The following is a 12,838-nucleotide window of genomic DNA, read 5'->3' on the forward strand; positions in this document are numbered from 1 at the left end:
ACTTCTAAAACTGGGATTCACCAAACCTGTGCATATTTGAAAGTGTGCTGAGGTTTTTTATGATCTGATAAATCTTTTTTTTTAGGATGGGTTAGTTGATAAGTATTAAGTAAAAAAAAAAATTCTATAAAATTTGAATAACTAGACTATCTTTTTTTTCTTATTTTTTTTTAACAGAATATCTTAAGCAAGTATGTGACTGCTTGAATAAATATCAGTTCTTTTTCTTACTTTCCTGTTAATTATTGTTTCATATATTTTTTTCAAGTATTTTTTTGTATGATGCACTATCATCTGATACTGGTATAGTTGAAAGGAATATATCTGATGCTAAAAAAGATCTATTTAAGCTATGATTAATCATTAATGCATGATATCACATAACTTAGTTCAGTGTTATATGTCCTAATTTAATCTCTTCCAGATATATCCCAGTTTAATCTCTTCTTTATTCAATAAGAATTTGTCAAGTTCTATACATCACAGCTCAGGCTTTACACATACTGTTCATTCTAGAAGCAACATGGCATTAAATTCTCTACTTATTCTCAGTGATTAATTTTTCAACTGTTTACCAAAAGAGTTTGTTGGGTGGGAGATTTCTGCCGAAGTCACTTGTTGCTGTTTTGGACTTCCTTGAGTAAGGTAGGTGTTTATTTTTAAAGCAGAGAAAAGGTCCTTGGTTAATATCAGTTTCGTCACAGAGGTTGTGTATATTTACAGAAAAACAAGTTTTGCCAGATGTCTGGAGTAATGAGAATATGTCTTGGAAAAACAAGGAGGAAATCAGCAAAGCTGAAGTCCGAGAAACAAGAGTCTGCAACTGAAAAAATAAAGGATAAATATATAAGATACTTTTAACAAAACACATATAAATCTAAACATTATTATTAGCTGACTTTTTGATGGATTGATGGCACAGCTCTGAAATTTGGTCAACTCTTTGTATACGATAATTATACCTTTAAAATGCACCTTTTTAGGATTAAATAGCTTGTACAAAGTCTACAGATTCATGATGATATTTTACAAAATGCCATTTTAAAGCCTTCAGTTAACTTCTTTGAAACATTTCTACACAATACAGACAGCTAGATGAGATCTTAGGCTAGAAAGACAGAGGAATATTACTGATAGAATTCAAAGAGAAGGACAAGTGAATTCTTGTAAGGGCCAAATTTTAATGATAGGAAAATAAGTTGGAACTTGTTTGAGGTTAAACTTTGTCTCAAATGTAGCAGCAAATAAAATTCTTGAACAATTCTTTTTTTTTAATGAAAATGCTCAGTGTTAAGTGTAAGGAGTCAACAGACATTATAGTGACTTTTCATAATATACTCAATAAGTTCCCATGAATAATATCATACACATATGTACTATGTGTTCAGACAAAGGAGTGGTTTGCAGTGCAGCATTTTATCCATAATTAGAAATAAGTTAAAACAGCAGAAGGAAGAAATTAAGCAAATAACCGAACAAGAATCTTTATAAAGTTCACTTGCCACACAGCTGGAGACTGTACTACAATGCACAAATATACACAGACAGGGGATATTGAGTGTGCAGTTTGATCTTCAGCATTTACTACGTAGGTATTAACCATGCAGTATTAAAGCTCTCTTCATATTTTTGTTCTTTCTCAGGTTGACAAGCTAACCTTACTTATCCTATAGGGCACTTCAAGGAGACAAATATGTTTTTTTCAGTCCTATAACCTAAAGTTCCAGAAATATACTCCTTTTAGAACAAGAAGAAAAATACAAATCTAGGATAAATCCTATCTTGTGGTAACTCAAACACTCGTATTTTGCCCATAAAATCAGAAATAAGAGCACACATAAATCAGAGACCTTCAACAACAGAGTGGGTGGCTGTGGGGTATGAGGGCCTGGAGACCTTTAGGAGAAGATAGGAATACAGTATTCTTCAGTATGAGGACACGTGGGCAAAACTAACTGTGTAATTTATGACACGGCTTGAGTTGCTTATTCGTGGAAGTAGGTACTAAGGAAAAAACCTGAGACTTTTCTTGTTTGGTACCTTTAGACTACAACCTGATATGACAGAAATGCAACAACTTTTCTATTCAGCACTTCAACATTATCAACCTGACCTGATAACTATCTGATTAAGTCACATGCAATTACTAAGTTATCCACTTCCATAAACTTCCTTTCTGTGCAACTTTTAATGGACCCTATATCATGTTGAGATTCATTTAATAAGAAATGTAATGTAAGAGTATCTTTCTATTGCAGTATAAGTTAGAATAGAGACTTTTTTTTGGATTTGAACAAATGTTTGCGTCACTCAAAAAATTGACAGTGTACCTGTATCACCATTACAGAGAAATATCTAGTCTATCTTCTGGTGCATAAATTTTTTGCAAAAGAATGGCTTCTTGATAATAATGACAGTGCAGTTCCCCAAAATACTTCAATATAGCGTGAGCATAGCTCTTAAACATTACCCAGAATTTTGCACTTAACTTTGTGTTATAAGCTAATTTTGGGAGCATGATGAATTCACACCTGTATTAGAGGTCTCATGCATGAACAAATGAAAGCATAAATATTATCAAATATTTGGATATTTATTTACAAGCAATTTTTTCTCCTTTTTTTCCCTAGCAATGAGATGTAATGATGATAATGTACCATAGATTTCTTTTAATTTGCCAGAAAACTTTAACTGATCTTATGTGACTCTTGTCTAGTATAATTTTTCTCAATTACCACTTTGTGCTTATGAAAAATGATTAGTGATTAGTGAAAACAACTGGTTTATCAAAGAAAAAGAAACTTCTATAAAAGGAGTTTGGAGGCTGTAGCAGGACTTAGGAGTCAACTAAGCCAACCACAAAGTCTCAGATTGGTTGTATTGTATAATTTTGTGAGTTGCAGGTAAAAGTGTATTTTAGTAAGTGCAGTGAAGGTGTTTCTAATGCACTTTTCCTGAACAGCTCTTCAATAATGATTTAATACATACTACAATAAAGGAGCTTGTACATGGATTTAATATGTTTTATTTTATTGCACTCCACTTTATCTCAACCAATTTTCATCCTACTTTATCTCAAGTGACGAAACATTTTCTGCCTGTAAGCATGATAAAATCATTTCACTGTTTCAAAGTGATACTTAAGGAGTTCTAAGAATATATATATTCTTTCTTTGTTTGTGTCTAGTCAATAAACAAATAATGATCTCTCACTGGTTAGATTATAATGCATTGCAACAGTATAACCAGTTTGCAATGGCAGCTCTATACAGAAGGGATGCCCCACTGAAGGCTAACAACTCTATCTCAAATAATTCTCCAAACTCTTTTGTCTCTCATTATCCAGATAAGAAATTCTGCTTCTGAAATGTCACCTCCCCCAGCATTTTCTTCTCTTTTTTTTGTTCTCTTTTTTTTGTTCTTTTTTTTTTTTTTTTTAATTCCCACTCCCCCAACTTTACATTTCCATTTGGCAGATCTTCATTTCCCACCTAGATTTTGGGAGGAGCTCTAGACGATTTTCAGACTCACTCACATTCTTCTTACTTACCTGCAGATGACAATTGCAGATTTCTTCTACGTGGTCTTCCCACAGAGGCAATTTTTATACCTGACATTACTTTCTTCTGCCAAATTATCAATGTGATATTCCTTAATGGTGTTCTTTGACATCGTATTTTGTTTTAAAATTAGCATGGTGATAACTGAGGATCTCATTAAAGAAAGAGAGGAATAAGGTGGGAAGAAAAGGAACAGAGAGGCTGAGGTTGGGAAAGAGATCATGGTTGTTACTCTTGAAAGTGGCAAATCAGAAAATAGTGTCAATTCCTTATACTGTTATCCTATATCCTTAGAGGATAAAGAATTCTAGTCTCCCTCAGTTTGAACCACAGTATTTGAACCTACTACTCTCTTTTCTAAAGGGAATAAATATTCCACAATGGAGAAGTGGAGTTCACATCTCACATTTCTCACTTTCTCACCTACTTTGCAAGAGTATGTAAAGCCTGGGGAAGGGAAGGATTGATAAAACCATCTTCATAATGGTAAAGACCAAAATTCTGGGCTCTGCTTTCAATATTATTCCCGGATTTAACACAGGTGTCCAAAGTTTTTAGCCTACCTTGTAAATGACAATGTAATCACAGTACACTGTATTGTTGTACAATATTTCATGCTGGGAACCAGTATTCAACTTTCCACCATTCAGAAAAATGGATTAAATTTTATTTTTAGTAATACTTTGAATCTACAAAAATAGCCAATGACACTAAGAAAATTGTATTCTTCATAATAAAATTTTATAGGTGACAGAAATTTAGAAAATTTCAAAATTAATGTTTTTTACCATCTGAATTATCAGGACTATGTTCATATTTTACATGTAATTTATGTAATAACTGTGGATCACATCACAGAAAATTTGGAGGAGAGCATTTCTTATAAGTAGAATTATTATATTAAAGCAGAAAATACTCATCTCCTGGTAGTTATTAATAATTAATTGATGTGGTATCAGAAAACTGCTTATCAATCTATGAGAAATAGTAGGATATGGGATCTGTCCTGTAAGGTTAAAAAGATACAGGAAAACCAACACTCCCTGGGTAAACCAGTAATACATAACCATTACCCTATATTTCCCCTGCCTTAATTTCCTGCTGTTATTTTGGTTTGTTTATTAGTGATTTTAGATTAGAAGAATGACTGTCAGAAGATTTGGGGTAACTTTTCAGGTTTTTAAGTTATACAGAACAGTTTTCTCAGCCCTCCAAACATTTTGGCTATTTTTGATTCTGGTAAATGATATTGATACTTATCAATTGACTTAACAGTGTAAAAAGGATGTGTTTTACGTGAAAGAAGAAGATGGAGTAAGGAGAAAGAGGCTAAGCAGAAGAAATAATTACCCCAGCAGATATCAGCAGCAGATGGTGATTTCTACTGGGAAATACATACAAGGATTCAGAGAATGAGTACTGTATTACGGGGTTTCTAAAATCTGATGGCAGCACTAACATCTCTCAGAAAATGGATGTTGAACAGTATCTCAGTGTTTTAACAGAGACAGAACAGGCAGTATATGGACAACTTTGGCTAGTACTTACACTGTCCATCATACATGCTGAAGCAAAGACTTGGAGAAGGCAAAGAAATGATGCAAAATGATCAAGAGGCTAAAAGAAAAAATTTCAATGGGTTTGCACCACTCAAAATCTAGCGATGGAAGCTCAACCTCAACAATTTAGGGACTGCAGCTGAAAACACACTATTGAGACTCCAGCTTTTGCCCATTTTGCTTTGGAAGTAAAGCTCACTCCATCAAGTTACAGCAGTTCAGGGCTGATCTGACAGTGCAAACAGTTGTGGAGGCAAGCTCCACCTCTGCAATGGGCGTGAGCAGTACTTGCAAACTGGTTGTTCTTCCTTCTCTCTGCCATGGGTTTCCAATCTCCCAAAGCCAGCAACAAATATCAAGAGTTGCATTAGAGCTTCAACACTAACTCTAAAATTATGCCTTTTTTGAACTGAAGGGAATAACATTTTCAGAATAGGATATGCCAGCTTTAAAAACTAGATCTCACTGGAAAGCTTATGAAAGCTCCTAAAGAGCAATCTTCCCAAATGTGTGTGATGTGTGAACTATCTTCTGTACTTTTTCATGCAGTTTACTTGAGGAAAGAAAGATATAACTTAGTCAATTGTTTTTGTGAAAATCACGTTTTCTGTGATTCAGAAATATTTTGTCTTAGCTTCCAAGTGCAGAAGCAGTGTTGTTTGTTAGTGATTGCAGTGTTCATATTCATCACATGACATTATGGCAGATCCCAGAGGGTTGTAATCAGTGGCACAGGGTCTAGTTGGAGGCCTGTCACTACTGTTGTCCCCCAGGGTTCAATACTGGGTCCGGTATTGTTTAACTTATTCATCAATGACTTGATGAAGGCGTCAGTGCCTCCTCAGTGAGTTTGCTGATGACTGTGAGACACTGGATTTGAATCTCGTGGAAAATTATTTAATCATTGGGTCGGAACCAACTCAAGTGTCTATGTGGAGCCAGTCTGTATCCCACATGGAAGCCCCAGAGGTCCCCGGCAGGAGCAACTGCCTGTCAAAAGGCAGTCTGAGAGCCTGCCCACACCATGCCCCCTGAAGCCTCTAACCCAAACTCTGGTTACCACCCCTCACTCTGGCCCAGAGCCACAGTGTGGTCAGTGAGTCAGAATTCCCACCTAGGAGGGGCGTCCACAGGGGCCAAAGCACATAAATACAGCAACACATGCCTCCATTTTGCTCTTTGTCTCTCTTGGGACCTGTCACCTACCATGTGAAGCTAGACTTCCGCAGGACTTTTTGGTGGTAACTATTTAATAATCTAGTTTTCTTATTCTACTCTCTTCTTACTCTCTCTTCCTCTGTATCTTTACTCCTTTTTCTTATCTTGATCTCTTTTCTCTCCATCTTTCTTTATTCCTTTTTCTTTTCTTAATCTCTTTGTTTCTTTACTCTTTTAATCTCTTTTCTTACTTAATATTTTGGATAACTTAAAATGGTGGGTTGGATTTTGCTGGGTTGTGTGGGTTAGCATATACTAAGTCTTTGCTTTGGCAGAATGCTTTATTTTGGTTGTATGTTACCCTTTTAAACTTTTGCCGTAATCCTTATTTTCTCCTCTATTTTCTAAAATTATCAGTAAAAGTATCTTCTGAGAAAACGTGCAGTGTTCTCTCTTTACGCTATCTCAGAGTATTAAAGAACCAAAGGCTTCGCAAAAGTTCAGCTGGCAAATTTTTGAAGCCCTGTATATTTCTAAAAGTTAAACTCCTGATTGAATTTGTGGTTCTGTGGCTGGAGTCTCAGAGTGACACAAAGCTGGGACGAGTGGCTGATACCACAAAGAACTGTGCAGCCCTTCAGAGGGCCCTTGACAGGTAGGAGAGATGAGCAGAGAAGAACCGTCTGAAGTTTAACAAAGGCATATGCAGAGTCCTGCAGATGGGGAAGAATAAGACAAGGCACCAGTACAGGCTGGGGATCAAACTGCTGGAAAGCAGCTCTGTGGAGAAGGACCTGTGGTCCTGGTGGACGACAAGCTGTCCATGAGCCAGCAGTGTGCCCTGGTGGCCAAGAAGGCCAATGGTATCCTGAGGTGCAATAGGAAAAGTGTGGCCAGCAGTTCAAGGGAGGTGATCCTGCCTCCCTACCCAGCCCTAGTGAGACTACACCTAGAGTGCTGTGTCCGGTTGTGGGCTCCTCAGTACAGGAGAGACATGGAGTTCCTTGAGTGGGTCCAGCAGAGGGGTATGAAGGTGAAGGAGGAACTGGAGCATCTCTCTTATGAGAAAAGGCTGAGGGAGCTGGGTCTGTTCAGCCTCGAGAAGAGAACTGAGAAGGGACCTCATTAATGAATACAAGTATCTGAAGGGAGGATGTCAAGAGGATGGAGCCAGATTCTTCTTCATAGTGCCAAGCCATAGGACAAGAGGCAACGGGCAGAAACTGGTGCACAGGAAGTTCCATCTGAATATGAGGAAGAACTTCTTTGCTGTGTAGGTGACTATGCACTGGAAGAGATTGTCCATAGAGGTTGTGGAATCTCCCTCACTGGAGATACCTAAGAACCTTTTGGGTGCAATCCTGTGCAATGTGCTCTAGGATGTCCCTGCTTGAGCAGGGAGTTTGGATCAGATGACTCACCATGGTTGCTTGTCACTTCCGACCCATCCTGTGATTCTATGATTTCTGTTCTCTATTCGTTCTCAGTTGTGACCACTTAAATACACAAAATATTCCTCCTAAACACAGAATGAAGATATAAAAAAAAATTACTAAACCTCAAAATCCATATCTGACTTTTAGTTCTTTTTATATGAGAGTTTCACTTAGTTTTATAAAATAGGAACTTACTTTAAATTCTGTATTCCTATCTATCTTTTAAAGATGATGTTTATTTTTTATAAAGTGAGGAACTGCTTGCTTTATTTTCACTGAGGTACTCTGCCATTCCCTGAAAACTGTAGTGTTTGCAGTTATCTGAGTTCAGCTTTGACTTTATTGCTCTTCCAGGTACAGTAGCTTCACCTTACCTTCTTTGAGGTAGGAGTCATCTCATTGATTGTCTTGAGTAAAAGGAAATGGCTCATGCATCTTTCGTACATTATAACAAATGTCCTTTTGCATTATAATTGAATGGTGATTGTTGTGTTCAATCAATGAGAAAGGTTAAGGGAGCTCCTCTGCCAGCATTTTTAATGGAGAAGTCGATTAAGATTCAGTTTAATCATTCTGGCTGCTTCAGAATTAAAGCAACAAAGACCATCAATGGCACTATAATTACCAGTCTTTCTGTAAGTTTACACTGCTATTTATGCAGCTATAAATTTTGTTATAATGCACTATGTGACCAGGTTAACTTGCTTTGTTTGTAATGCAAAATATTTCCCTTAATTGCATTGTGGATAAGAAATAGTTATGATGAAGTATATATAATTCAGCCTAATAGAAATGAGAAAAAGTAAAACCAACCCCTCTGTAGAGTCTGACTAAGGTGAATCAGCCTGATAGCTTGTGTTAAATAGTTTAAAGTCATGGCCTTAACCTTGGGACACTAGAGACATATTTTACTTCATTGAACATGGAGACTAACATCACTCCCAGGTGAGCAAGAAGGGTCAAATATATTATTCTAATCCCTGTTCCAAACAGAGAAAAGGTCATTGTACACTACCTACTGCATGCTGCCAAAGAGTGAAAAATTCACACTGGGGACATGGGTGCAAATCTATTTTAGACATGGCCTTTAAAATGTTACTAAAATGAATGATTATGTGGTTTGGAACAAGGAAAAAAAAAATCTTGAAATTGATCTCGTTTATTAATTAGTTTGAGCTTAGAAAGGTCTTACTATAAATAGCTGGAAGACGAAAAGAAATTGCTCATTTCAAATGAAAGTGAAGCTATAAAAAAATTGTATTCTTGTAGTATTGATACCTATAAGTATGGTTATCCATTTAATAAATGATTCTGAATAAAAGATGACAGAATTTCTTGATTTTCCAGCTCTTCCAGTAAATTAGAGACACAGAATACTTTTGTTACTATTCTTTTTTTTTTCCTCTATAGGAATTTCATTCAAATGGCATTGAGGACTTTTTTCTCCCCAAAGAGGGACAAGGTTTGACCAAACTGCTCCCCAACTTAGGAACATGCTCTCTCCATGCAGAAGCACAGTTTCCAGAGATCATAGAATCATAAAATGGTTTGGGTTGGAAGCGACCCTAAAGATTATCTAGTTCCATTGGCAGGGACCCTTCTACTCAGCCAGGTTGCTCAAAACTACATCCAACCAAGCCTTGATGAGTCCATGTAAAAGAGAAAAATGTTTCTTCTACCTGTATAGACAGGTAGAGGTCTTTTTTTTTCCTGAAAACTCATATTTTATTGAAACCTCCTCTTCCAGAGTGAATTGATCGAATTTTTATTTCATATTAGCTAGAAAAGCTATTTGTAAAGTTGCATGAAGGCCAGAAACAGTTTAGTTGGTTCTATGTGGGAATCACTTGGATTCAGCCTCAAATGTCAGTTTCAGAGAAACTAATTACAGCTTAGCTAAAATTAAAAATTTCTTCCCTGTGATTCGATAAAATATTATTGTAATTTTTTCATACAAAGTTTTATGATTCTTTATTTCTGTTAATAGCATATTTTATATCTGGTAGTTATGCATCTTAACTAAAAATGGATTGTATTGTGCCTGTAGCTTATATCTTGCTGTTGCCCTAGAAAGCTTTTCTTTTTTTTTCAGCAGATCATAAACTAGTAGTAGAGGATCATCTGACTAATAGCAACTACTGAATGACAATTAAAACAAATTAAAATATCATATCATATCACACAAAAATTATTCAGGACACAGCTCCTGAGCTTGTTATTTGCTGCATAATTTAGTCTTCTTGGAAAGCTGGGCTTGAAGGTGTAATCAAAGATATTGATATATACAAATCTGGACCTTCTACTAGGTGTAAAACTTTATGTACACACGGTAGCAAGATACAGTTCTCTAATGTACTTCTGTATCAAACCAGTTCTTTCAGTAGCAGGAAATTATGAAAATCACTAAAGAAGACAAATGTAACTCCTTAAATGTCTCCAAAGAGGTGAAGACAAACATGTAAATCAGCTGTTTATGAAACATTCATGTTTGAATTTAAAAGACGTATCAGTATACAGTGAGCATCACTGATACTAAGTCAGGAGCTTAATCCTCTAAAGAAAACAAAACTCATACAGTGCGTAGGCAGCCTGGCATAGTTCCTCCAGATTTTATACATGTAAATTAGGGTGCAGAGGCTATACTTAATTTAAAAATAAGATTGACTAATCTATTTGAGTGCTTACTGCCTTGTAAGCAGAGAAAAGAATTTTGTGCCAGAATGGAAATCATATGGGCCGGGAATTCCCCTTCTGTTGACCACAGAAGGTATAGGCATAATCCATCAAGAACAGAATGCATGCCATACTTTGTTCATTAGCATTTAAAGAGGCTGTTTGGCATCAGACAACAAATACAATTCTTGCAAGAACTTGGCAGCGGACTGTTTGTCAGTTAATGACAATCCACAGCTTTTTCAAGGAAATGCTAAATGTTCCCAGGGCTATTTCTGAATTCTTTTCAGTGTTAAGCTTGAAGTGGGGCTAACATTTGTACAGCAGTGACCAATTTCCAAGAGAAAACATCAGTTCTGAACCTGAAATCCAAACAGATTTGTTAGCAACACATCAACAAATTGTGATGGAACTACATGATATGTGATATCACATATCTTATCTTTACATTTATGTATTTCCTAAAATACTTCTATATGTTTAGCATCTCCATAGGCTACAGTCTGGAAAATTATGCATGCTATTTAGGACTTGAATATCAATACAGATGGTGTGATAAGATACAAAGAGAAAGAAATATAAAAAGAAAGAAAAAAACCCCAAAGCTTTTGTAGCGTTAAGTAACATCAGTCGGGTGGTGGTGGGGTTGAGGGTGTTGTTGATTACTCTATCTTTCCTTTTTTTTTTTTTTTGTGTCATAGTTGGGAACAAATTGCTAATCCCTGGTATAGGTCTGATACACAGCTGTGATACTATAAGTTTGACTGTTTTGAAGTGATGCAGACTTTTTGCTCTCCTTCTACTGTAAAGGCAGGAACTATTTACTATCTCAGGAGAAAGCTTTTTAATTTTAATATTCTATACCACAAAGTTTTAAGTTACTACTTTTCTTTTTTCTTTGTTTTTTCTTTTACATGTTCAGTCAGATATATACAGCTTCGTTTTGTATTTGGCTTTTGGGCTGAAGGCTGAAGTGATGGTTTTGGATGGGATAGAGATAATTTTCTTCATTGGCTAGTTTGCTAGGACCTAGTAGGGGACCATGTTTTGGATTTGCACTGGAAACAGTGTTGATTAACACCAGGATGCTTCTTTTGCTTAGTAGTTCTTACACAGAGCCAAGGGCTTTTCTGCCTCTCACCCCACCTCACCAGTGAGGAGGCTGGGGGTGCACAAGAAGCTGGGAGGGGAGACAACCAGGACAGCTGATCCCAACTGACCAAAGGGATATTCCATACCATATGACCTCATAGAATCAATAAGATTGGAAAAGACCTTTAAGATCATCAAGTCCAACTGTCACAGTCAGCATATAAAGCTGGGGGAAGAAGGAGGAAGGGGGGATGTTTGGAATGATGGTGTTTGTCTTCCCAAGTCACTGTTACGCACAAAAGAGCCCTGCTTTCCTGGAGAGAGCTGAACACTTGCCTGCCCAAGGGAAATGGAGAATGAGTTCTTTTTTCTGCTTTGCTTGTGTGCACAGCTTTTATTTTACCTATTAAACTGTCTTTATCTCAACCCATGAGTTGTCTCACTGTTACTCTTCTGATTCTTCCCCACATTCTGCCAGGGGAAAGTGAGTGAGCAGCTCTGTGGGGCTAAGTTGACAGCTGGGGTTAAACCATGACAACCAATTACTAGTAATAGTGGGCTCAAGGAAGCTGGAAAAAAAAACCTCTTTGCTGGGATGAGCTAATGTGATTCGTCTTATCAATCTGAAAATCTAAGGAGACTTGAACAACAGGGAAAAGTTAAGTACTTGGGGAACCTAGAAGAAGATGCTTTGTTTAAAGAACCACTCTTCTAAGGCAAGTGGCCACCCTGTATTTTTCAAGATGACTTCTGACTCTTCTCAATTGAAGCAATGTATTATGCAACAAAATAAGCAAGCAGCTGACAGAGTAGTTCTTATTAAGCTTGAATTGCAAGCTTCACTGCTAAAGTTGTATAGATTTTAAACTGAAAGTGTGCTGCTCTCAGTCTTGAAGATACCTCTGATGCAAATTTTTCAGGGAGGCTATCAATAAGTTATGTTTACTTACTCTTGAAGATACTTCGACATTGAAGGAATTCTGGAAAAATGTCTGAGGGTAAATGAGGTCGAGTTCCAATATCAGCAAACTTTTGTCTCACAAGTTCCACTTACCATGGAAATGACTGGATCCACAACTGGATCCTATCTCCCATGAACTTCATTGCTAAAGAGGGTTGATAGCAGATCTTGCCCAAACTAAATGATTCTATGATTCAGTGATTTTATACAATGTAAATATGGGTTACTTATAGTTCAGGAAACATGTTAACAGTGAGAAATGCAAATTTGGTTATCAGAGATACTAGTATAACTTGGTAGCTGATCTGCTTCTTGCAGAGAACAGCCGAAAATTCAAGTTAGTGTTTTTACTTATTGGTAATTGGAATACAACTGACTAAGGATCATTATGATATACGC

This window comes from Pipra filicauda, unplaced genomic scaffold, assembly GCF_003945595.2.
Source record: "Pipra filicauda isolate LSUMZ 115617 unplaced genomic scaffold, ASM394559v2 scaffold39_size4671491_pilon, whole genome shotgun sequence".
Lineage (NCBI taxonomy): Eukaryota > Metazoa > Chordata > Aves > Passeriformes > Pipridae > Pipra > Pipra filicauda.